The sequence below is a fragment of the Lonchura striata genome, chromosome 9 (genome assembly GCF_050655825.1).
Source record: "Lonchura striata isolate lonStrDom1 chromosome 9, ASM5065582v1, whole genome shotgun sequence".
In the NCBI taxonomy this organism is placed as follows: Eukaryota; Metazoa; Chordata; class Aves; order Passeriformes; family Estrildidae; genus Lonchura; species Lonchura striata.
This window is the reverse complement of record NC_140711.1, coordinates 28,954,217-28,980,450: the sequence shown is the minus strand read 5'-3', so window position 1 is coordinate 28,980,450 and position 26,234 is coordinate 28,954,217. Positions and strand designations below refer to the sequence as shown.

Below are 26,234 nucleotides of genomic sequence, written 5' to 3'. Positions count from 1 at the left end.
GCCCACTCATTATCAGTTATTTATTAAGGCATAACTGTTGATTTTTTTTTTTTTTTTTTGCAGGACAGTTGTTCTATTTTCTGATGAAGCTAAGAAATAACAATGCACCACATGATATTAACATGAATTCTTTCTAATATAAAAGTGCTACTTGAAACTCAATAGGACACTGGAGCAGTACAGAAAGCCCAGCCATGGCCTCAGTAACAAGTTATTTGTGATTGGTTTATACTCATGGGATTTTTTTTTTTCCCAGCAGAGAAATTTTGCCCAGCATTTGATGATATGTGTAAATATTAAAAGGAAAGGAGGGAAGAACTAATAGACAGCATTAAAACAGAACAGCAAATACCAGCAAATTGTGGGTGCCATAATTTTAATGGATAGCTATTAAAAATAAAAGAGCAAAGTAGGCAAAATAAAAGGGAGGTTTTATTGGACAAAATTGACAGTTGTTATCCTCACTGATTCCTGACATTTCAAGATCAGTTTTTTTATCTAATGTTTCAACAGCTTTGGGTATTTCCTTCTGGTGAACCACACTCAGCTGTAGCTTTTTTTTCCCCTTGAAACCCAAAAATGTTTTTTTGTAAATGTGTTAATATTTATTATAGCTAGTGTCAAAAAAAACCCAAACCAAAACAAAAAACCAAACAGCTCCACACTCCACTTATATATGAGCTTCTCCTCAGCCTTTCCTGGGATGATCAGAGCCCTGGGTGGGCACACTCAGCTTCCTCTGGCAGCAGCTGGAATTTCATGCACGGATCCAAGGCAAAATAATGCCCCCAGGGCATTGTTCCCACCCAAGCTGAGACCTCTGATCCACCCTCCAGCCCTGAGAGGGCTCCTCCAGCCCTTCCCACCCTCCTGCAGCCACATCCCAGAATCGTGGAGCCACTCAGCTTGGAAAAGATCTCTGAGATCATCGAGTCCAACCATTAGCCCAGCACTGAACCACGTTCCTAATGGATATCCAGGTGTTTTTAAATCAGCTCCAGGAATGGTGATCCCACCACTTCTCTGAGCAGCCTCTTCCGGTGCTGGACAACCCTTTTGATGAAGAATTTTTCCGTAATACCCGACCTAAACCTCTCCTGGCACAATGAAAAGCTGTTTTTTTCTTGTTTATCACCTGGTATGTGAGAGAAGAGTCTGACCTCCACCTGTCCACAACCTCCTTTCCTCCATCAGGACAATGTGCTGCAGCCTTTTCAACCCTTTTTATTCAGTAGAGAGGCTTCTTGTCACCTGGCAGCCCAAGTGGAGGTTTTAATGTCCTAAAGGAGGCTGAACATGGACCACAGAGAGGAAGAACATGGACTTGGAACTGTGTTTTCTGAATCTCTCCATCCATTGCTCACAGATCCTGGTGGCAGGACACACCTTCAGATGGCAATTTCACTACTCCCATTAGAAAAATCCTAGATAATGCAGAAAACCTGCTTGAATTCTTGTTGTGGAATAATGGTTGTGGTTTATTTTGACACCTCCACACTCTGCATGTGGACATTTTCTATTGCAATTTCTTCTTTGGCTTCCTTTCCTTTTCACCTTGTGGGCTAATCTTCCATACATCCCAATTCCTGGATTTTGCCTGGGTACACAGAAATGGAGATTAACCTCCAGTATGTGCTGTAAGCAACAGCCTGGATTTTCAGGGCATCTGGATTTAGAGTTGCCAGAATTAGAAACACGAGCCTGACGAGATCATGCTAGGGCAATTCCCCAGCACTGGGCCATAAAGCCAATCAATTTAAAATGTAATAGAAAGCACCAAATTCTGGGTGAAGGAAGGCACTTACTGCTCATTTGGAAAGAAAAGCTCATATTCGAAATTGCTTTTCAGATCAGACTCGAGCCTACTTTTAGTGATGTCGGTGATGCCACTTGTGTTCAGAATTTTCTGTTTACTGCTGTTCCTTCTCCATTTCCTCCTCTCCTCCTTTTCCTAAGATCCCTGGCATGGCTCAGAGGAGGCTCCAGGATGATCCCAGGGATGGAGCAGCTCTGCAGGGAGGAAAGGCTGGGAGAGCTGGGGTTGTCCAGCCTGGAGAGGAGAAGCTTTGGGGTGAGCTCACTGTGGCCTGGAGGAGTTGGAGGAAGGATGGAGAGAGACTTTGGAGAAGGGATGGATGGACAGGACACAGGGAATGGCTTCAAGAGAGTAGAGTTAGATGGGATTTGGGAAGGAATTCCTGGCTGTGATGGTCGTGAGGCTCTAGCACTGTTTCCCAGAGCAACTGTGGCTGCCCCTGAATCCCTGGAAGTGCCCAAGGCCAGGTTGGACACTGGGGCTTGGAGCAGCCTGGGACACTAAAGGTGTCCCTGCCCATGGCAGGGGTGGCACTGGATGGGTTTTAAGGTCCCTTCCAACTCAAACCATTCTGTGATTCCAGGATTTTTCCTCTTCGAGGACAGTTAGGACATGGAGACAGAACTGATTGAAAAGAGTTAGTGAGATGAAGTCATTTTAATCTCATGGAAAAAGGAGTTCACTAGCCATGGAGAGGATGATGGCAATGATGTCTGCTCTGCTCTTGCAACTCTTGCCCCAGTTTTGTTTTGCTCCCAAGGACAGAAGGTGACCTTTCATCCAAAACGGGCTCACTGGGAAGTTCAAGATGAGCTGACTCACTCCCATTCCACTTATCCCTAATGGAAGTTGTGGATTAATGCACCTCTAAAAATGGCCAAAGAGGTTTGGGGCCTGAACTTGTGGCTGTCTCCTAACACCAACACTGCAGTTCTTGGGTTTCCGGTGCGTGGTGCATTAACTCATCAGCAGGCACTTAGGATGCAATTTTTCTTACGTTAAAATTATGAAACGGTGAGAGCCAAAATGAGCTGAGTGTCCTCCTCGGCCTGCAGCTCTAAGTGACCTCTGGAAGAGAACTGCTCTCCCTCTTTCCCACCAGCCAGGAGTCCTTCTGGAAATTGCCATCAGAAATCAAATATCGTGGCTACTTTACATGCAGGAGTTCCCTGATTCCTTCTCTGATATAATTTTGTTGAAGAGGGAAATTTCTGGTTTTCTTTTTCAAATTCCAAGGTTTTGGCACTTTTACAAAAGACCAAATTTCTTTCACCAGGAACTTTGGGAACTGCGATTTTTGGTCACTTCATCCAAGGAGTCATTACATGTGGATATGCAAAGAGAACCAGAGGTCTAGGAAGCCAGATTCACCCAGGAAAGAGTAAATTAGGATAGTTCTGAATGGAAGAGTGGAAGGAAAATGACAATACTTTTGAATTATAAAAGATTATGTTGAAAAATAAAGGGAACACTCTGCTTTTGACAAATAACATCAGAGAGAGAACAATAAATTGCTCTTAATTTGGAATTTAGATTGATACCAAATATATTTGATGGAGAGAGTGGCTAAGGAGGTCACAACCCCACAATCCTGTGGCTGTTCATGCTGAGGGACAAATTGCTTGTGACCATATATTACGCTCCTTAAAATAAATATATTGTCGATAAACACAGGGAGAAAATCCAGTAAAAAGCAGATTTGGAACCAGGTTCCAATAGAAACAATGACATAAAAAATGTAACATGAAAGGATTGAAGCTTTCTAGATCAACGTGGCTAAGTAGTGTTCAGGGCATTTCATATCCTGGCCCTGAATTCATGGAATTGGCTAAAATCATCTTCTTGGAAGTATATACATGGGTATATGGATACACAAACACCCACATGCCTGCTCACCTGCATTCTCGGATTGTTTGTGCACATCTGCAAGTTTTCAAGGGTCCTGTGTTTAGGGTTTTTATTTTCCATTCATTTTCTCTCTTTCTGCACCATCCATCTCCGTCTGGCTGGCTGGATAGCTGGGAAATACCAGCTCCTTGGGAAGTCACCTTTCAGAACTTTGGGGAAAAAATCTCAAATAAGCAGATTTACAACAAGCTCTGAGCACTGGGATTCCTGAATAGAGATAAAATCTTAGGCATGAGGGTAATGTTGGAATGTAAAATCCGTAACAATTTCCTCCCTGCTTTCACAGCATCGAATGTTTGCAGTTCCAGGGAGTGTGAGCGGGGCTCCCTTTTAGCTGTTGATTTAACTGGGCTTAAAATCCAATGAATAAATTGTCCATAGCTGATCAGCTTGTGGGGTGCTCAGTGCCCACACACCAAATAATAAGCTCCACATCCTACTGTGAGCAGTTTATGGCCAGAAGACTGCGGGAACACGGCGGTGGAACTGTCAAAATAAAAAACATGTAATGGGCTCATAAACGAAATGGACGGATATTGGTTTACAATCAAGCCCATAAATACGTGTCACACCTGTCCTCTGGGTGGTCAGCAGCAATCTGGCTGCCAAAATCTGAGCATATTTTTGAGCTGGTGCTGTCTGATTTGCCCTTCCCTCCTTGCTGAGCAATACCAAGGGGTGAAGTTGGAGGCTGAAGTGAAATGGTGACACTGCAGGCCAGGTGATGTGAATGTTTCAAGCTAAATATCCAACAAATCCAGGATAATTCAAGGCTAATTGTGTTTTATTGTGTTAACCCTTTTAGGAAAAAAAAAATCAATGAAAATAGGTTTACAGCAGCTGTTTTTACCCCCCAGCAAGCTTCTGCACTTTCCCACTGAGGTTACTCTGAAGGTGAAAATAGTCTAACATAAGGAATAATAACAACAATAATAATAACAATAATAACAATAAAAATAAAAAATAATTTACACTGTGGGAGTGCCAAGGATTCCCTCTACGCAGGGTACTGGAGAAACAAAAACTTTACACACAAAATCTTCCAGCCAATGACCAGTGTGAATCTACCTGGGATTTTTCCTCTTCATACCTACAACTCTAAATCAGGGCCTAATAAATGCAGCACAATTCTTAGTATAGCTCTCCCAAAGGTTACTAATTTTAACAGGCTGTTTTCATTATTCTTCTGAAGAAGCCATAGAGGCAGATCCAATATTTGATGCTTGATATTTGCCCCAAATAATCCCCTATCTGATTTTAGGGTTATACCCCAGCTGCTAAACCAGCTCCTTACTGCAGCAACCTCTTCAGGACTTTAGGTGGGATTTAGTGCAAAATCTTCTTTTTTGCTTATTTAATCTTTAAAAATATTACTGTTTAGTTGTGAAATTGTGCTGTTTAAAATACAATCTTTTATTTTGCCATTTAAGCAGTAGTTTTTTTTGGGGAGGAGAATCCATTCTAGATGGAGCCATTTGGGACCAGCCTTACCTGAAGGCCATTGAAGAATCCCTCAAACCTGAACAATTTTCCAGCTTAAATACACAAGGGAGATGTGGAGCTCTGGAACTCCCTGCCAGGGCTCCAGTTCCACCTCTCCTTGCTCTTCTGCATCCTGAAAACCCTGTAGAAGTGAAAGTTTTCAGGTTGCCAGAGGGACACCAGGATGGCCCAGGCAGAGACTGATTCCTTAATTTTAAATATATGACTAAAACATATTGGACTGGATCAAAAAAAAAAAAAAAAAAAAAAAAAGGCAGCAGAATGGCAAAACTGCTGCAAACCTGTGAGAACACAGGCGTTTTCTGATTTTTTTGGTGTGCAATGCAGATGCAAACAGCACCATTTCTTTCCTTCCATTTGCATATCTGTAAATGACTGCAAGGCAGGGTAGAAGTAGGAGGAGGCCAGCTGGATTCAATTACAGAGAAAGGTAAAAAATATTTTGCTTCTGATATTCATTTTGCAGTTTTGAGCAGAGTCACATTCTGAATTCCTTTCCAGACTTTAGGAAAAGGAGTGAAGTTCTCAGCGGCGTATCCCAAGCGGAGAAGCGCACGGTGATTGGAATCATGAAAAGAAATTCTACTTTTGCACTAATAATTAGTATTATGTCTCGTGCAGCCTTCCCCGAGAGCCACAGCAAGAACATTTGAGAGCATTAGAGCTGCTTAGGGAGATTTCAGGGGACACTAATCTGCAGGACTTTCGCTGACAACCCAAAGGCAGCATCACATAATCGCGGAATCTGAGGTATTGATGATTCTGAGATTGTAGAAAGTCTCTGTCTGTCAGCCCCCTGCCAAAGCAGAAGCCATAATTGGTCTGTGCTGGTTTCCAGGTTGTTTATTCTGTTTCTCTCTCACATGTTCTGCTGCCCTGCCCAGCTCTGTCCTGCAGGGCAGCGTGTGGGGCTCTGCCCTCAGTGGGATGTGACAAACATTAAATATCAGAAACTCCCTGGGCTGGATTTACAAGAACGTGCCAAGATCTGTCACCTACGTTGGACAGTGTGTCCCCAGCCTGAACCAACAGAAAAATGCCAACACCACAGTGAGACATGGAGGGCATGAAGAAGGAGAAAAAGGACAAGGCACACCCAATTTCCTCCAGCTTGTCCCTTTGGACCCCTCATCTAGAATCCTACAATTTTACTTTTGCACCCGTGCCGCACTTAATTATTCTTTATATCAAACACTCAGAGCTGGTAATTCATCCTGTAAGATTGAAAACTCTTTTCCATGGTCAGAGATCACAGCCAGTGTCTCTGGGGCTCTGTCCAGGGGGGTTCCTGACCCCTGCCAGGGTCCCAGGGCAGCCAGAGGGATGCTCTGGATTCCCACAATGTAAAAGCCTCATCAGGGCAAACTCACCCCAAGCCCATCTGCAGCAGCCCTGAGCACAGAGCTCCCAGTCTGGGATTCCTCGGGATGCTGATTTACTGAGGTCAGAGCTGGGTTTTTGGTGTGCCAGAATTATTTCTATGATTTTGAGAAGGAATTGAGGCTCCAGGTTAGTGGCAGAGCTGCCTGCCAAGGATGAGATGCAAATCTCTTGCTCTGTGTGATTTTCCCCTACTTAATAATAATGATGATAACAACAACACTCATCATCATCACCGCCACCAAGAACAACAACTACAACAACAATAATTACAATAACAACAATGTTACCTTTCACTAGCTCCTTATAAGCCTTGATCATTATTTTATGCATCTTCTTAAGTGTATATTTTTTTTTTTTAATTCTTTGCTTCATGTTTCAAGTAGCAGCAGCTCCTGGAAGTGCCATAATTTCTGCCATCCATGCACATACAGCAAGGCAAGAGTGGTCAAACTGGGACACAAACCTAGAGGAGTAGGTGGACAGTAAATAATTACTAATCCTTTCCTGCCATTTGTACCTTAGAGAGGTCTCCAGTTTGTTGTCACTCTTAATTATTGGCCTTTGCTGATGAGCACAATCTTAGGAGTCGCTCACAGACAGATCTTTTGTACATGGTGGAACTTGAAATTGAACTAAACCTTCCCTCTGCCTGCATTTCCTTATTTCTCACAAACCTTACACAGCAGAGGATTTCCCAGGTGCTGCTCAAATGCCCTAAAGTTGGAGGGGGATAAAGGCAGAGCCAAGTTAGTGGAGCAGAGAATTCTCTGGGTTAGGCTGGCAGACAGGTTAAGATGACAGACATTGTTCCCTCTCCTACTTAGTCAGCTATATTTAATTTTTCAGTGGATTTTCTCCCTTTTGGAGTCTCACTGTACCCTGCAGTGTCAGGGAAATGTGTTAACAAAGCTCAGCCACCCAGGGAAGGGCATGGTCTTCAATTTGTGCACAGGGAGGGAAGCAGAGAGGGATGTTTGGAGTTTACAGACAGAGGCAGGAATTTGAGGGAGATTTGGAAAGTCTTGAGTGTCTGGCAGTGGGATGGAGACTCCTTCCACGCCCAGCCTGTGGCACAGGCACTCCCAGCAGCAAAAGCCAAAATCCCTGGAACTTCAGGAGTAGTGAGGGGTTTGAGCTCCTCATCCAGCCCCAGGGAAGTGTGCTGGTGGTTATTTCAGTCCCAGCCTCATCTCACATTTTGGGAGGAAAGCCTGGCGGGGTGGGGATGATCAGTCCCGGCATGGGAGGCGGGAGGTGTGTGCATCTCCATCCTGTCTGCAGGAAATCACAGCAGGTTGGGGAGTTCCTGGGATTCTCACAGAACTGGGGAAGGTTCCCACCTCCTCCAGCCTCCCTTGTGTAACCCTGAGGTCTGGATTAGAGCCCTGGCTGCTTGGCTTGAAGAGTGGTTCCAGTCTAAGGCTCCTGGAAGTCCATTTGTTCTCACCAAAATACCATTTATTCTTACTTTCTCCCATGCAGGTAACCTGGCTGACACAAAATAGTCCCTCAAAGGATCCTTGGCTAATTTTAGCAATCCAAGGGTAACTTGCCCCATTTATTGCAGGTGGAAGGAGCAAAAAACCTTTCTGCACCAAGACCTTTTTTCTCTGTTTGTTCCAGTACGAGTGAAGCAAGAGCCTGACTTTAACAGAACAGATAAAAATAAACCCAGCCATGGACAAAGCCAATTATGTTCTCCATTGCCTAGGGATGGCAGCCTAATTTGCAGCTGACAGCGATTTGATGGACTGAACCATCCTTTTTCTGATCCAGCATTTGAAGTAATTTTTATTGTAAACCAATCATTACCATGCAGGACTCCGCGTACCGCCGGTGTCACCGTGACAAATTCCCACAGCAGTTTTTCCTCCCATCCCTCCCTGCCCTGGCACGCTCTGGGAGGTGGCACAGCATGGCCCTGTCCCCAGCAGGGGCCCTGGGCACAGCAGCTGATGGGTTGGGTGAGAGGGGCAGTGCCAAACACATCCCCAGCACTGGGGACACGCTTCCAATCTCCTCGCTGTGGTTTTGGCAGGGCTGCTAAATTTAGTCCTCCAGTTCCGAATATGCAGACAGCACATTAGGCTGGGAGTTTAGCACGAACATTTCCTCCATCTTCATCCGCAATGGCCTCTGATTTTGCTCTCTTTTGTGGTTTATAGGTCGTAAAATGATTTCCCCCTCCCTGAGGACGTTGTACTGGTTTGTGTCTGACATCTGTGCAATGCAGTAAGTCCTGAGCTGTCGTGTAGCATCCTTCTGTTCCCTGCATGGGCACAGGGGTGCAGCTCCTGCCCAGCGCTGTTGGACAGAGCACCACTTCATTAGAACCAGCTGGGATTTGTTTCCACCAGAGCTTCAGCAATCTCTCTTTGCAGCAGCCCCAGAGCTGTTGGAATTTGCTCGTCTGCACCAGAAAAACTTCCCCATGGAAGTTGTGGGGTGCACAGGTACAGGGAAATTTGGAGAGGATACATGGAGGGGGAAGATCTGCTGCTTTGGCAAAAGTGGTGTGATCTACATCCCCTTTCCAGGTCCGTGAGAGCTCAGTAGGGACCCAGGAGGTTCCATCTACATTTCCCTCTATTTTTAGCTGTGAAATCTGCAATTTCTTCCTTTCCACTGTAGTGTTCAGTGAAGACTGATTAACAAATGATAGACACCCACTGTTGCTAACAGGAGCAGTGAAACCCTATAATTTTCATGAGACAGGTCACCAAGACTTTCCTCTAATCCAGCAGAGTTTTGGCAACACCTCCACTCCTGCAAAGTCCTGAGGTAACGGAGGGTTGTTGAGGCTGTGTCACTGAGCACAGAGATGGTGAGACACGCCAGGGTCAGGGTAATTTGTGCACCTCAGCTTCTGCTCCTTCCACTCACGTGTGCTGGAAAGCTGTGAGGTGCAAACTCTGTATTTTCCACTCATGCTTTTTGCCTTATAATTTACACTGATTACATGTTTGTATTGGCCAAACATAGATATTGCTTTTATTAAATAAAAAAAAAATCAAATGGAAGATAGAGAAATATGTTTAACCATTTCAGAATATTTTGAATGTGGTTATTTCAGAAGCAAATCTAAGCAGGGAGCAAGTCTCCTGGCAGGGAGACTTCTGGAAACATCAAGGCACAGGGATGCTCTGCCACAGAGGGGACCCCGTGCCTGGTGTTCCAAGGTCCTGCAAGCTCGAGTTCTACCCCTGCAGGGACTCAGGTGTGGCTCCTGCCCTTAGTTTTGGGGTGGGATTTGGTCACAGAGGTGCTGGAGAGGTGGAGGATCTGCACTGAGCACTGGGAAGGGCTCAGGGTGAGGTTGGCAGGTCTCAGGTGGTTGTGGTCAGCTGGGGTTGGGCTCTTTCTCCAGGCAGCACTGACAGAACCAGAGGACACAGCCCTAAGCTGTGCCAAGGGAAATAGAGGTTGGCCCCTCAGTTTGGGAAGGACATTGAGATGCTTGAGCACATCCAGAGGGGACAACGAGGCTGGAGAGGGGCTGGGAACACAAACCCTGTGAGGAACCCCTGAGGGAGCTGGGGGTGCTCAGCCTGGAGAAAAGGAGACTCAGGGGTGACCTCAGCGCTCTCTGCACCTCCTGAAAGGTGGCTGTGCTCAGCTGGGGCTGGGCTCTGTCTCCAGGAACCAACAGAACCAGAGGACACAGCCTCAAGCTGCACCGAGAGAAATACAGGTTGGATATTAGGAAAAAGTTTTTTACAGAAAGGATGATGAAGTTCTGCCCAGGGAGGTGGTGCAGTCCCCATCCCTGGGTGTGTTTAACAAAGCCTGGATGTGGCTCTGGGTGCCAGGGTTGAGTTGAGCTGTTGGGGCTGGGTTGGACTCGATGATCCTGAAAGTCTCTTCCAACCTGGTCATTCCGTGAATTCTGTGAATTCTGGTAATTCTGTGTCTGCATGATCCCACGGGAAGGGCAGAGGGGCTGGAACATGCAGGACACACGGCTGGGATGAGTCTGCAGCAGCCACCAGAGTTTCTGGGATCTCTGCAGGGATCTGGGGTGAGAACCGTGCCCTCATCAGCAGCGCTACTGCGAAGTGCTGAGAGCAGCCCTGGTTCCTGAGCAATCCTGCGAAAGGAAACAGATTGCCTCGGGCAAGACATTTCTTTAGAGGGTCCTACAGGTCTTTTTGTGCTTTCAAAGCGCCGGTTCTCTCTGCCGGGGAAGCGCTGCCTCCCCGGGCAGGGACGTGCCGTGCGCTGAGCACATCTGCCCGCAGCTGGAAGCGCTGCTCGGGCTCCTCTCCCGGGGGAAATTCGGGCATCAGGAAGGTCAGGGAGCATCCAGATATTGCTGCTGGTCTGCTTGGTGTCACACAGAATGGCTTGGTTTGGAAAGCCCATCTAATTCCAGTTCCCGGGCACGGGCAATAAATGATTCCATTGCTGGGTACTTGCAGCTCCTCGGCCATGCCAGGCACACCCAGCACAGAACAAAAGGATTTTTAAATCAAATTACATTTCCAAATAAGTTTTCAAACGCTAATTTTTCTTTTCATTAGGTAAACAGTTGAGAAAATAAACAGAAGTCTTGTGGCAGCCAATTCCTGCAAACAGTCACTCATTCTAGTCCAGTTCTTTGCTACATGGTAAACCAATGCATTGATTTTTAAGAATCCTCAAGAAATTTAATCTCATTTTAATTGGAGAAAAAATTGTTCAATAATTGTTATTATATGAACAGTTTGCCCTAAAGTTTGTCTGCTATATGGATTTTAATATATCTATATAGCTTCTTTTTCCTGCCTCTGTAGAGATTGGGATTGAAGCACTGGTGATGGGATTTTGTGTTCTATATCACAAGTCATGAGTTTTACAGCATTCTGCTAACAAGCTACAAAATGGCTAACTAGCTTTCTTTACAAGGCTAAACTAACTAACTAAGTGTCATAGGTTGATGAGGAAGTGAGTTTCTTGGGACTAACTTGACACTAACTAACTATCTTCTTTTAAAGCTAAACTACCTAATGGAGAAATGACACCTAAATTCTTTTCACTTTTAACCCAATAACTGATCACTCGAAGTCCACAATGTGGACTTTTCTGTCCAATAACAAAATACCACCTGAACCCATGAAGAAGAAGAAGAAGAAGAAGGAAGCCTCTGCCCTAAAACCTCCATCTTGCTCTATATCTATTGCTATATTCTAAACTCCAAAACTCTTAAGTTTTTCACCCTATGACACCACACACTTCCACTCAATCCCAGTGCTATCAATCAATTTTGGAAGCCTTCTCCACGGCCTCAGGTGGAGGTGACCCCCTCTCCTGGGGGGTCAGAGTCTGTCAGCACAGAAAGTCTAAAACTCTCAGCACCCAGAACTCCAACAGGTACTGGCAGAGGGGATTCCCGATCCCAGGAAATGTCACAGAATCATGGAATAGCATCAGAGAATGGTTTGGATTGGAAGGCACCATCCAATCATCCCAGGGTTCTCCAAGCCCCATCCCCCTGGCCTTGGACATTTCCAGCCACAACCATACACCAATACCCTTATACATCTGCTTAGATCAGTTAAATACATTTCTAGAAATGTAGGTTATGGCCAAGGGTTGCTGAAATGGAGCTTTCTGAGCTCCAGGCAGAGTTTCTGTGCACGTTTCCCTGTGATTTCCATAGGCCTGGTCCTCCCACCTGTTTAAAATAAGCCTTAAGACTATTCGCCTTGCAGCGCTCTATGTTTAGACACTTATTTTTAAGATTTTCATTTCAGTTTTAATGTATTTTCTTTTTATGGAAATCAAAAGAAATCTTGCTAGGAAAATAATTTAAATTTCCATTTTTTGCCCCCACATTTTTCCATGTTGATTACTCACAGGTATCTCTTATTCTTCTGCAAGTTCTCTGAGTCATGGATCCTTCCCTAACCACCACTGCCATGCACACCCAGCACAGGCCCTAGAGCAGAACAAAAGGATTTTTCAATCAAATTACATTTCCAAATAAATTTTCAAACCATAACTTATCTTTCCATTAGGTAAACAGTCGAGACAATAAGCAGAAGTCTTGTGGCAGCCAATTCCTGCAAATAGTCACTCATTCTAGTTCAGTTCTTTGCTACGTGGTAAACCAATGTGTTGATTTTAAAGAATCCTCAATAAATTTGATCTTATTTCAATTGGAGAAAAAATTGGTCAATAATTGTTATTATGTGAACAGTTTGCCTTCAAGTTTGTCTTCTGTATAGAATTTAATATACCTATATAGCTTAAACCAGTTTTCTGAAAGGGGAAAATAACATTATAACTCATTTTGGGGACTATAAAAGGAGTAATTCTCTTGAAACTTGTCTTTAATACAGCTAATAGCTTTTGGCTTCACCTCGAGATGCTTAACAAGCCCATCATTAACTGTGGCTAATGAAAAATTAATTAAACTTTTTATAATCTAATACCAAATGACAAATCATTATAAATCATGCCTTCAGTTATTCATGTCAGTAAAGGCAATAAATGAGTTGGAAAGTTCACATATATGTATAAAACTGTAAGCAAATATACAATGAATTGTGCTGGTTATCAATAGCTATTGTTATCAGTAGCTTTTAAAATTTCTATTTAAGATTCCCAGAATTCTCACTAAGCTAAGACCCTGCATGTAATTTTTGGAAGACTTAATAAAAAACCTTAACATTGCACATGGTCAGCCCTGGCATCCAGGATGAGCCACACCAGCCTGGAAGGGAATTAACAAAACTGGGGAGATTTAGAAGGAGGAGGGCAGAATTATTGCAAAGTCTGGCAGGACATCATTTAGGAAAAAAACCCTATTGCACTGGATTTGAAACTCTTGCAATAAAACCAGGGAACTATTGTTTTTCCTTTCTGCTTGGAATTTGCCTGAGTGACTCAATGAAGGAACGGCAAGAACAATTAATTAATTGTGTCTGCAAACCTGTTTAAATGCCTCAGATGTGCAGGATTAACAGGGGAAAACGCTGAGCACTCCAAGAACCCTTCACAGGACAGGTCAGAATCCATTTGCAAACCCAAAGGATATTTCCAGGACACCAGGATTAGCTCACAGCCCCCCAAAACCTGTCCATGACTCCTGAAGGGAAGCTGTGCCCGGACTGACACGACCCCAATCCTTCAGAGCAGCCGAATATGGAATTAGGGCATGGAATTGGGGTGGGCTGGGCTGGGTGAGGAGCAGCACTGGGGGTGCCCCAGGAGCAGGAGGGAGGTGTGGGGCAGGACAGGGGCAGGTCAGGAGCTCCTGCCCAGCTCCTGACCCATCCATCAGCTCCCAGCTCTTCCCTTTCAGGCTGCACACGCAGAATCTTTTGTAGGATGAGAGAAGCTTTCCTTTTGAAGTAACTCCTGCTCTGGGCGTGCTGTGCTCCCTGTCCTTTATCCAGCTGCTCTTTCAGCTCTGTCCAACCCACACCTGCTCCTCCTCAGGGCCACAGGACCCGACCTCGTCCCTGTGGTTCCTTTGTTCTCCTCGCCTTCCCCTCCCATCAGCTCTGTGGGCTGTGCCCAGCCCCAGTTCCACCCTGGCTCAGCTTGAGCATCCCCACAGATCTATAAATACCCCTGGGCAAGGCAGAGCTCAGCAGCACATCCACACCCCGTGGAATTGCCTTCCTCTGTCCCCACTGTCCTGCTTTTGGGGTGTGCTGTGCTTGGGGACAAAAGCCCTTCTCGGTGAACCTATTAAAGCCCCCAAAGTTGCTGATGTACTCCAAAAATTACTGCAGTGTGGGAATCCAGGGCTTCCCTCTGGCTGCCCTGGCAGGTCTGGAACCCTGGCAGGGGTCAGGAACCCCCCTGGACAGAGCCCCCAGAGACACTGGCTGTGATCTCTGTCCATGGAAAAGAGTTTTCAATCTTGCAGGATGAATTACAAGTTCTGAGTATTTGATAGAAGTAATAATTAAGTGTGGCATGGGTGCAAAAGTAAAATTTTAGGATTCTAGATGAGGGGTCCAAAGGGGACAAGCTGGAGGAAATTGGGTGTGCCTTGTCCTTTTTCTCCTTCTTCATGCCCTCCATGTCTCACTGTGGTGTTGGCATTTTTCTGTTGGTTCAGGCTGGGGACACACTGTCCAACGTAGGTGACAGATATTGGCACGTTCTTGTAAATCCAGCCCAGGGAGTTTCTGGTATTGAATGTTTGTCACATCCCACTGAGGGCAGAGCCCCACACGCTGCCCTGCAGGACAGAGCTGGGCAGGGCAGCAGAACATGTGAGAGATAAACAGAATAAACAACCTGGAAACCAGCACAGACCAATTATGGCTTCTGCTTTGGCAGGGGGCTGACAGACAGAGACTTTTACAATCTCAGAATCATCAATACCTCAGATTCCAGCACTGCAGCCCAACACAAACATATTTTTTGTCTCTCCCTCTCGCTTGCAAAAGCCCAAATTGATTTATTTTCAAACTCAAGCATCAGTTTGCCAAGTGCAGGAATATGTAATGCAGCAATTATGGGCATTCCCCAAAAGCTGCTTTTATGTATTTATGAAGAAAGCTCCCATGGGTAACACTTCATCTCAAATATTTGACTTGGAAATGCTTTTATTTTTCCAAGTTTTTCTCAGATTTCTCTTCTGAAAGCTGATGTGATATTTTTAATCTCATGCAACATTTCTTTCAAAGACCACATTCTGTAGCCATGATTTTTCCATGCAGGACTTTCAGGCAGAGAACAAACTTTAATGGTGACATGAGAAGCTATTTTACAAAAGAGATCACAGCACCACTTCTTGTTTTTTTTTCCTCCAAAAACTACATTTAGATAGATTTTTTTTTTGGCTCATCAGTAATTCAGACATACCGAAAATGTAATTAATTTCCATCACAAAGTTTCAATTCTGGTGTAGAATATGGTCCCGGGGATATAATCCAGAAATTGCTTCTGGCATGTGAAATGTGCAATTATAAAAAGGAAATATTTAACTCCCACTGTGCTCTTGGGATCACAATGTCAATTAAAGATCTCAAAAAAATTAATTGTTTCATCAAGTGGAAACACCTGAGGAGGGTCTATGGCCAAGGTGCTCTGCCAGGGCTCCCCGGGGTGCAGAGCTGGCTTTAGGAGGGAGCTGGGGATGGTATTTATAAGACACGAAGGCTGGGATCTGCTTTAGGATCAAAATACTGAGCATAAAATGAATAATCATCCAGTTATGACAACAATAAATGGCAGTCACACTCACTTGATGGGAGTGTCAGTGGAAAATTGGTGTGTCCTGCATGTGAGAGCTTCACCAAGGGCTGCTCGGGGTAAATTTAACCCAAGAATTGAGCTCAGGGGTGAATTTGCCTCAAGAATTGCCCTCAGTGTACAAAAGAAGGGCTGTCCCTGTGCTCTCTGTGCCACAGGAGGTGTCACTGCTTCCTGGCTGTGGCTCTGAGAAGGCAAAAATAAAGATTTCTTTGTGACTGCCCACTATTCCTTCAAGTGCTTGGGACAATCCTGAGGATGCCCTGAAATGAAATGAAAATAAAAATGGAATTCCTCTTCCTTCAGAGCCTTTCCACAGAGCTGGAGCCGCTCAGTGCTGGCTGGGGCCATAATTCATGGGCATTTCCAGCAGGAAATGTAGGAACTCTCATTTTCTCTGGCAGATTTCTTCTGGATCCAACATTATCCAGCCATGGTTAGATCAGATGACACCATGGGAAGTTTCAGAGGGAAAAAAAGCCGGAGCAGGGATGCTGCAGAGCTGGAATTTTCAGTCCTCAGTGAAGGGCCTTCATCCCCAGGGATCCTGTGAAAGGCACCAGCTCAGAAATTTGGATTTGACAAGCCCTAACAGCAGCCACTGCCTGATGAAGGTCAATAATTTGGATTTTAATACCTAGCAGCATTCTCTGGCTGGTTGCTTGATCACAGTGTGATCATTTCCTGTCAGCCCCTTGCTCTGCAGCAGGATCTGTGGGATTGCATTCCTCAGGCTGAAACAGATATTTGTATTTACTGAAACCATGCACCTGTATATTTATCTCTGCATTTGTCCATTTTCCTCCTTTTCCAAGGCAGGATTTCCTTTGACGAACACCATGGGAAATTTAGGATGAGCCAGAGTCAGTGCCAGTGAAAAGCAGAGCTGAGAATTCATCTGCTTCAGTTCCAGGGCTCTTTTATGGAAATCAGGGCTCTAACCAGGAACCTTTTGTTGCCACTTTGTGAGAGGTGGTGTGGCAGGATAAATTGAGGCATTAATTGCAAACCCACCACTGGGATCTGGGCATATGGATATGATGTGTGGGAACACATGGGAAGTTGAAGCAATGGGTTGTGCAGAGGCTGCCACAGTGAAAAAATACTGAATATGAAAGGTGAGAACAGAAGAATTGAAAATAAAAAGAGGATTTTAAAGAAAAGACAACTGTCATCTGCAAAAAAAAGGGGAAATAGCAATAAGAATTAAATGCTGGATATTCCATATTAGTCCAAACACTAGTTACAGAAAGGTGCCATAAATTGAATTTCATTGTATTCTGTAAAATGTGGGTATTTTATGGGCTTTATATCCCTAACTCTTGGTATTTAACATGAGTCCCAACAGGTGGAATGGCAGGAAAAGGACAACTGGGAAGGAAATGATCCAGAGGGGCTTCAGATGCTGTTAAAGGGGTCTTGCCCCTTGGGAGCTCAGCTTCTCAAATTCTGCTTATTAATTTGGATTTATTTAACACTTTCAAATGGCTTGTGATGAAGTAATACAAATAGAAGGCACTGATGAAAATTCGTGGCAAAAATGCTGAAAATATTTGTTTTTCCAGCAGAGCAGAGGGGGAGAAATCCCTGTTGGATCTTGTGCAGTTCTGGCAGCAACTTTGATGGTGATGTAACCTTAAAAAAGCACTGAATCGGGCTGTCAAATAACCTGAGCAACAATGTATAAATGTATATATATATATATATATGTATATATATGTACACAATGTATATATATATATATATATATGTAATATATAAAATTCCTCCTTTATGTAACACTTCAAATATATATATATATATATATATATTTGAAGTGTTACATAAAGGAGGAATTTAATATATTACAATAAAGGTAGAATTGTAATATATTACAAAAACTGATAACATAATGGCGAGAAATCCATTAATTAGCATGTCTGCTATACATCTTTTTGAACAGTCACCTTAAGAAGAACTGAAGACAGTGTTAGCAACGATTGATACAAAATAATTAGCTTGTTTTCAGGGCTTAAACAGTCATTACTTTCCTGTGAAGTCCCTAATTAAGCTAATCCGAGTTTATAATACATTAGCAACAACTATTTATGTGGAAGCTACTTCTTAGGGGCTAAAAATAACCTTCAGGTTTTGAAATGCTCAAAATGATCTGCAAAATTGTGGAGCTCGGGACAGGAACAATGCAGACTGAAAAAAATTATGTAAGAGCTTGATTTATTCCTCACTGCCCACATGAAATCCGCTCACCTGAAGGCTGCAGATACAACTGTTTAAAGGCTTTCATGAAACAATTTTTCTCCTTTCTATTCCCAAAGCCCATGACAGGCTGTTACCACGATTTTCTCAGGAGGTCCTGTTGCAGCACTGCCCAATTATTTCCTAAAAAGTGTAAAGATTTCTCTCCCTGACTCACAGTGTAAGAGATGAAGGAGTGATTTTCAGTTTGATGTTCCACTTCAATCAAAGGAAAAGAACTGATAAAATGAAGTTGACACAAAACAAAGCACAAAAGTCTGCGCTGTTGGACAAAATGGGCTTTGACCTTCGTCCACATACAAAAAAAAAAGGAACTCTGAAAAGGTAGAAAAAGATACAAAATGAGGAAGATCCATATCTTGCAGTTGCTGGTTTTTCCCAGGTGGACAGAATTATGGCTTTCGTTGACTTTTTGCCTTGCTTGATCATCTACCTGTGGTCAGTTGGAGGCAATGTTCAGCTACAAAGCCCTCAAGTCATGCAGGAAGGAAATCACCTGATGAAATTATCTGAGGTGGGAAAATCCAGACTGATGTGGAAGACAAAGGACTCCCCTCCCAGCCAAAAGGAATAATTTAATGTAAAAAATTAAACAGCCAATGAATGCTGCAAAAGATCAAAATGAAGCAGCAAGCCTGGATCTCCCCATGGCTTGGATTTACAAGGAAGGAATTTCAATTTCCATTTGAAGACAGAGCTGAGCTTCTCACTTAAATAATTTGTAGAAGCTTTTTTATCAGCTTAGGCTCAGAACCTGAGTGAGGTAACCACAGTGAAAAAGTGCCTGAGATCCACCAGGAGTGCCCTGAGCTGTGAACCACAGGCTCCCTCCACCTGGATTCCCACTGAAATGTGTGCTGGCTGCATCACACCATGGAATATCCTCTCTGCTCCCCCTGTTCTCCCCTGTACAGGCTCAATAATTCATCCACTTTTCTTACATGGGCTGTTTAATACGCTGGGAGAGGTAAAATGCACACAGTGTGTGTAAGGGAGGGAGATTTCCTGCAGGAGGCATTTGCAGAGCTGGAAAGCCCAGGAGAAGGGCAAGGCAGAGTGCAAGGATGTGTCTCCCTCAGGTGTCACAAGCAGCTCCTTTTCAGGCCCACTTTTAATTTTTTTTTCTGCATGAGAGGTGCAAAAAACCACTCCATAAACAATTTGCTGAGGCAAATATCAGTGAGTCCCTGAGTTTAGCCCATACAAAACAGAAAACGAATTAGCCACAAAGAATTTGTGACAAAGTCCTGCAAAAATGTGATTTCTTGTTCAGAGCAAGGGCAACAAGTACACAAATACACAAATTACCTGCTTTTTTGTGGTTTTTGTCTCTGAATTGAGAGTCCAAACTCTTGATTCTGTCCCCAAGTGAGATTTTGGTAGCACTGCCCAAGGCAGTGTGTCCAAGCCTCAATTGTCACCCTGCTGAAGGCTGGAACAGCCCCTTTAAATTCAGAAATTCTTAATGCACGTATGTACAGGCTCAGACTGATTTTTACATGAGCGCCTTTAAGTTGGAGAAGATTAAGTGGAATTAAACATGGATGCCTTTTTAACAGAGCCCTCTCCCAGAAGAGATCCCTTTTTTCAGCACTCCCTCCAAAGGCTCCTTTAGCAGAGCTAGGTTTGACTGCAGATGACAAGCTGTACACAGGAACCAGACATTTTTGTCCCTAGCATCACTTATTAACTGTTGTTATTGTCGCTGACAACGTCGTGGTAATAACAGGGATCCTCTCAACAGCTGGCTTGGAGGTGTAGGAATTTCTGACACTCAGAAGTGTCTCAGCAGAAGTGACAGGGGAAGGCATGCTCAGAAGCAATTTATCCTGGGAAGAGAATATAAAAGCAACCCGAGCAGCCTGAGACCTTGGCGGGGGTCTTTGCTAACCCTCAGGATTTGCTGTAGAGGTTGAAAAGCAGCAGTATTTTGGTTTTTTTTTTAATAAGGTATCACCTGTAAATCACTCCCCAGTGCCAGCATGCTGCAGCTCATCCAGGAAAATCACTCACAGGGAATCGTGGTGCTGCAGTGAGCAGGGGGAGGGCAGCTGTGGATGAGTGGGAAAAAGCAGGAAAAGCAGCTGTAGGCTGATTCAGCATGGAGGGGATGTGCTGAGAGCTTGATTTCCTTCAGCTCTTGTGAGTGTGAGGTTCTTCTGAGAGAGGTTGGGCTGCTGAAAATCTGTCTTGGTTTGAAAGGAAGGCAAAAGCCTCCTGTGAAATGGAAAAGGTAAACCCCCTCCCTACAAGCCAGGACAAAAGCTCAGGCCTGGAGAGTGGATAATGCCTTCAGCTTCCCAGATTTTTGTGTCATGGGGATCTGAGCCTTTCAGGCACCACCTCACCCACAGTGCAAAGAGCAGGACCCTGTGTCCTCATCCCTGTGCACTTCTCCAAACTCTGGTCCACCACAGATGTGCCAGCCAAAGCCTGAGGATCCCTCACCACCTGCAGCTCAGATTTTGATGGAATTCTCAAAGGAATTTCTGTGATGACCTGAAAATTATGGATGTAGGCTGAAATCATCCTGAATCAGTAAACCTACACCCATAGGACTTCAAACAAAGGATTTAAAAATACAAGTTCTTGACAGAAGTCCAGCCCCACGTGAGTTTCTCACAGATGGTTGGGAAGGCAGCACAGCCTAAGCAGCTCTGAGTTGTGCCCGTGCCCTGGTGGGCTGGGAGGGACCCCAGCAAGGCTTGGAATGCCAAGATGTGGCCAAAGGAATTTTGTTTTGGGTGGTTTGCAGCCCAACCTTCAGGAGGTGTTTGGACAACACTCTCAGTCACATGTTGGGGTTCATGGGGTGGTGCTGTGCAGAGCCAGGAGCTGGATTTGGTGATCCTTGTGTGCCCCTGACAATCCAGGGAATCCTGAGCCTATGAACTCTTGAGAGCTCCCTTGTCAAGGGAAATAGAGGTTGGATATTAGGAAAAAGTTTTTACAGAAAGGATGATGAAGTTCTGGAATGGCTGCCCATTCCAGAAGTGGTGGAGGTGGGAGTCACCATCCCTGGGTGTGTTTAACAAAGCCTGGATGTGGCTCTGGGTGCCAGGGTTGAGTTGAACTGTTGGGGCTGGGTTGGACTTGATGATCCTGAAGGTCTCTTCCAACCCAGTGATTCTGTGAATTCTGTGACTTTTGGGAATTCTGTGATTCTGTGAAGGCCATCAAGCCCACCCTGGGGTGCCCAATGCCCTGATCATCCATCACTGGACTCCAAGGCTGGCACTGCCCCTGCTCTACCAGCTGCAGGAAATCCTCCCTGCTCTGTCCAAGGATATAAATCTTTGCACCTTCTCCAGCTGTAAACTATTGATTCTGGATGATCAAAATGAAATGGCCTGAGCAATGTGTTATCTGAAGCTGGAAGAGGCAGGGTGCAGTGGTGACAAACCAAGGGCAGGGGGAGCATTATTAGCCAGGCTGTGTCTCCCAGGATTGGAGGTAGGATATCTAATCTATAAAAGGACCCAAGGGTGAGATTATCTCGGGATAATACACCCTGTAGGTTTCTAAACTGCAGCCAAAGCAATCAAACCTGTTACCATAGCATTTGTTTTAATGCACAGATAAATTTGTAGCTCTTGTTTATATAGCTCGTCCTCTGGAGGCACTAATATGATTCCCTTTAAAACTCCGGTTAATGAGAAAATAATGGAACATTGTGGATATAAGAAACATTTTTTCCCACTGTCGCCGTCATCATCTTTTATACAGTCAGACTGATCTTTGAAAGTATAAGTTGGATTTATTTTATGTACCACAAAACCTTTAAAAATCTTTCTTTAAACTGAGCTTTCTGATTCCAGCCTAAAGCCAGAAATACTCACTGTCTAAACATATTTATAAATCAGTATATCACCCGTAAATCTTACCTTATCCCTAATAGGAAATTTAAAATTGTAACTCTTGAAGCTTCACCTTGGCAACACACGTTCTTATTTTATTGGCTTTCCTGGACAGAAAGCGCTGATGAGATGGAGAATGTGGCCAGGGAAAAGGGATTGCATCTCCCTGGCTGGGTGCAGTGAGCTGTGTAACGAAGCCATGTGTGTTTACTTTCCTTTGGATACAGCACTGCAGCAAATCTCCAGCCTTTTTCAAGGTGTTTTCAAGTTTCTTTTTACCCCTTAAGTTGTCCTTCAGTCCTTCTGGAGCAGCTGAGGAGCTCCATTCTCATGGAACACCCTCCAGGGCGAGGACAAGGCGTTGTCGATGTTGACATCAGCAGGTCTGGTATGAGCTGGTACCAAGCTCAGTAATTCACTTTGTCTGGGAAGGCTTGGTGGTCTATACATAATTTACATTATCTAGCATGTATTATTCATACCTATAAACAAACACCTATGTGGACTGGGCCTTCAGACACCTCAAACTTCCTAAGATTTAATAACAACAGAAGTAATGTCATTTGCTGGGACTGACGTTTTATCCTTGGCCTCGCTTGAAGATTGTGGGAGTTTTGATTCGGGCAGGAAAACTCCGAGGCTGCTCTTGGCTGTGCCTCTGCTGAGAGGCAAAACTCATATTGTTTGTTGCTCCATAGTTTTTGTCTCTGCTGCCTCTGTTTTTTCTTAATCTCATCTGAATTTGAGCCTGCTCCTGCTCTGCTTTAGCTCAGGAGAAGTGTGGCCAAGCCAAATCATTCCCTGCACCTCTGGGTTGATCCAGTCCTGGGGACACTTTGCTCTGTCTGGAGAGGCAGAAGGATGAGAGGGAAGAGAGGAGAGAAGAATGTATTAATAAAAACCATCTTGTGGGTCATGACCAAGTTAAATTTCATCTCCCTGGGCTTCTACAGAGGTGGTGCCTGGTTCATGAAGAGCAGCTGCATTTTGCTCCTCCCTGGACATGCAGGTGGAGGTGGTGAGATACCCCAGGATTCTTGAAGCATCATTTCCACACAGCCCAATGTCAGGGCTCACAATCCTGCTGTTAAAATGGAAATGCAATTATTGACTCGGAAAAACGCTGCTCTGGGAGGTCACTAACGAAGTCAGCCCCAAACGAGGGAATTGGAGAGGGTTGCATGCTAGAGCCACTAAGAAATATGATCTCAGTTGTCAGCAGGGGCAGGGGAAGGAGTGCAAGGTTTGTGGCTGAGCACAACACAAAGCAACCTGAAGTGAGCTGAACTCGGATTTCAGGAATTGAGGATACAGCTGATCCTATTAAAAGCCAGGACTGGGGATTTAATAAAGGCCAGGCTTAATTCTGCAGTTCCTTAGGCTCTGGACAGCTCAGCAGAGTGGGAGATTCCTCCTCCAGCTCGCCCACCTCTGTGGACAAACCTCTCCCTCTCATCCCTGTTCTCCTTCGTGCCGTGAGCTGACACAGTTGGAGTCAGACTCATCCTGTCCCGCTGGGATCTGAGCAGGAAAACCAGTCCAGTTTTCCTCCTGACAGATTTACTTTAAATAACTTTATATTTCTAATTGCTCTGGGACATGAAACATGTATGGAAAGATCTCGAGGGATTGGATTAAGTAGTTTTAATTATGACTCTGGCCTCTACGGAGAAGCATTTCTTGAGGAACATTAACAAATATAATCTTGTTTTTTTAACCCCACTTGCTGTGTGGGAATTTTCTATATCTGAAAAAGAGAAATTAATTTAAATTTAATGATGGTGTCTCATTAATTCTGCACACCTGCTGTGATCTACCATGTACAAATGGAGGAATCACAGTGCAGGAATTAGGGATCTGATCCATATTCCTTGCAAATAACCCAGGCAGTTGGAAAGGTCAGGGATTCAGTGAGGTTGGTTTAGGATGCCCCCACACCTCTGGGCAGATGTAAAATTGTTGTCCACTCTGTGTTTCCAACATCAGACACCAAACAGCTGCATTTCTGTTCCTCCCCTGGGGATTATTTTAGTTTAGCTGGTTGTGCTACTGGGAAAAAAAAAAAAAAAAATTCTTCATCTTCAATCCCATTTCCCCTCTAGTCCCATGTATCCTACTTGCAGCCCCCAAAAGGATCCTTCCCCTCCTTGGGGTGTTTGCCCCAGGAAATTTTTGACCATTCTTGATGTTGTCTTATAATTATAGCTCAGCTGATCCCCACGTGTTCCATATGTGCCAGCAGACAGGGAAAGCATCCTGAATGAATCCATTCAACTCTGAATCATTTTCCTGAGCTCTCACCAGCTCTATTTCACTGCACTTGGGGTTTGATTTGTAAAATAGAAATCCCCAACTGCTGCTGCAGGATGGACATTCCACTGAACAGAGAGAAAGGATTATGTAGCAATGATAGCAACAATAATAACAACAACAATAATAACGATAAATGAAAATAATAATATCACAATCATCATCTCAACTTTTTTGTCTTGCCAGGGAAATATTCAGTTTTATTCTGAGGTTTACTCAAATGAATTTTAGCTGGAGTTGGGGTTGTCAGAGCCTGAGCCCAAGTCCAGTGAAGACTTCCAGTTTATTTTAATGCATATGAGCAGATTGGGATTTGAAACCTCAGGTCTTCAGTTTTCAAGATCCTGACTGACACAGATCAATGGCTTTTATTCCAGAAACTCAGCTAGGACAGTTAATGCCCATTAAGTTGGAGACAGTGGGGTCCAGGCAAGTGTCAAAGTGCTCTTCTGAACTGGATATTATAAAAAAAAAAAAACCTGTGGCTTGGTCTAAATATCTGAAAGCACAGTATTTTAACTATTTGATGAGACAAGCCAATGACATAAGGAGGGGAGATAAATGAATGCATAATGTACACATTTGTTGAATGACTACTCCAATATGTCAAGTGGACCTTTATTTTCTGTGTAATATGTTTAAGACCCCCTTCCCCTTCCAGGAATAATAAATTCCCTTCCAATCTGTGTCCATAATTCCCAATTCTGTGGTGCAGTTGGTTGTGTTTGGGAACATTGCTGGTGGGACTTTGGGGGATTGTGGCATAAGTGGAATGGGGGAGTAGGAGTTGGATTTTTTATTTCATTTTGGGAGATAATAAGATTTTAAATGCCTTGTGTCTTCTAATTGTCTTTCACGACCCTTTGTAGCTGTAATCAACTTGTTGAGAAAAGCAGCACTAAAAAAATCAATTTTTTTTTTTTACTTCTCAGAATTAAATTAAATTTTTGACTTCTCAGAATTAAATTCCTCAAGGCTTTCCTCAAGGATAGGACATTTTTGCATTTTTTACTTTGGAAAAATATTGCTGGAAGGACAAAACAATCACATCAGTGATTTGGTCACTCAGGGTAAATCATGGTTGTTCTTCTCATTTTGATCCAGAGCAGTCATTCCTCAGAGTTTTAGAAATGCTGTCCATTCACAGCTTAATTATCTCAGATCACCCTCAGAGCTTTGCAGAATATATGATTTTCTCAAGAATCCAGTGGTATTAGAATTTATCTCCCAGTAGGAAATTGTCATTTTAAGTGCAGAGATACAAATAACAATCCAGTTTTTTTTTTTCTTTTGAAGATAACTTATCTAATACTATAATGCCAATATTAAATAAATCTGGGGATGGAACAAGGGGCTCCATAAATAATTCACTTTAGCTATTAATGAAATACCTGTGCTAATACTCCTGGATTTATTGCACACCAACCATACACACATCAAATCCACCCTGCTGAAGGCAAACAAAGCAAAGGGGTTTTAAAGGAAAAATTGAAATAATGTGAAAGCACACAGCTGACTTTTATAAATACATGAGCAAATACATGTTGATTGCTACTCCATGCTGATAAATGCAGCCTATTGAAAACTGGGAGAAGGGAAAATGTCTGCTAAACATTACAGTGTGGCTGAATACTAACCAGGAAAGAGATTTCAACTTCATTGTTGGGAATTCCCCAAAGCTTTGGCTTTTGCTGGTGCTTCAATAGGCAGCTGTGGCACGTGTAGGACAAACAGAACTCTGCAAAAAAAAACCTGAAACAGTCCCAAAGGAGCTGGAATTGCAGAGTGATGGATCCCTGGGATAAAGCTGTTCCTAGGGTAAATAAATGAATTGATAGGATTGGTGCTGCTGATGGAATTGCTCTCGTTAGAACAAGCTGATTGAAATGAGTAAAAATATCTGGAAAGCCTTTCTAGGTTTTGGGTTTTTTTTTTTTTTCATTTTAGTCCCTTTGTTTAGTGAGAATTAAAAACCTCTTTTTAAGTGTTCTTATATGCAAAAAGGA

The 26,234-nt window shown here is 43.8% G+C and overlaps 1 long non-coding RNA gene across 2 annotated transcripts in view; it reads left to right on the top strand.

Moving 5' to 3' along the window:
- Positions 1 to 26,234, top strand: part of LOC116183971 (uncharacterized) — a 72,114-nt gene that overhangs the window by 7,873 nt on the left and 38,007 nt on the right. The window contains exon 5 of one of the 2 annotated variants that reach the window (XR_002467101.4): positions 64 to 4,570. The exons of the other annotated variant lie outside the window; for it this stretch is intronic. This is a non-coding gene — a long non-coding RNA (uncharacterized LOC116183971). Of the gene's footprint in view, positions 1 to 63; positions 4,571 to 26,234 lie in introns of those variants that run through there. 2 annotated transcript variants of the gene reach the window in all.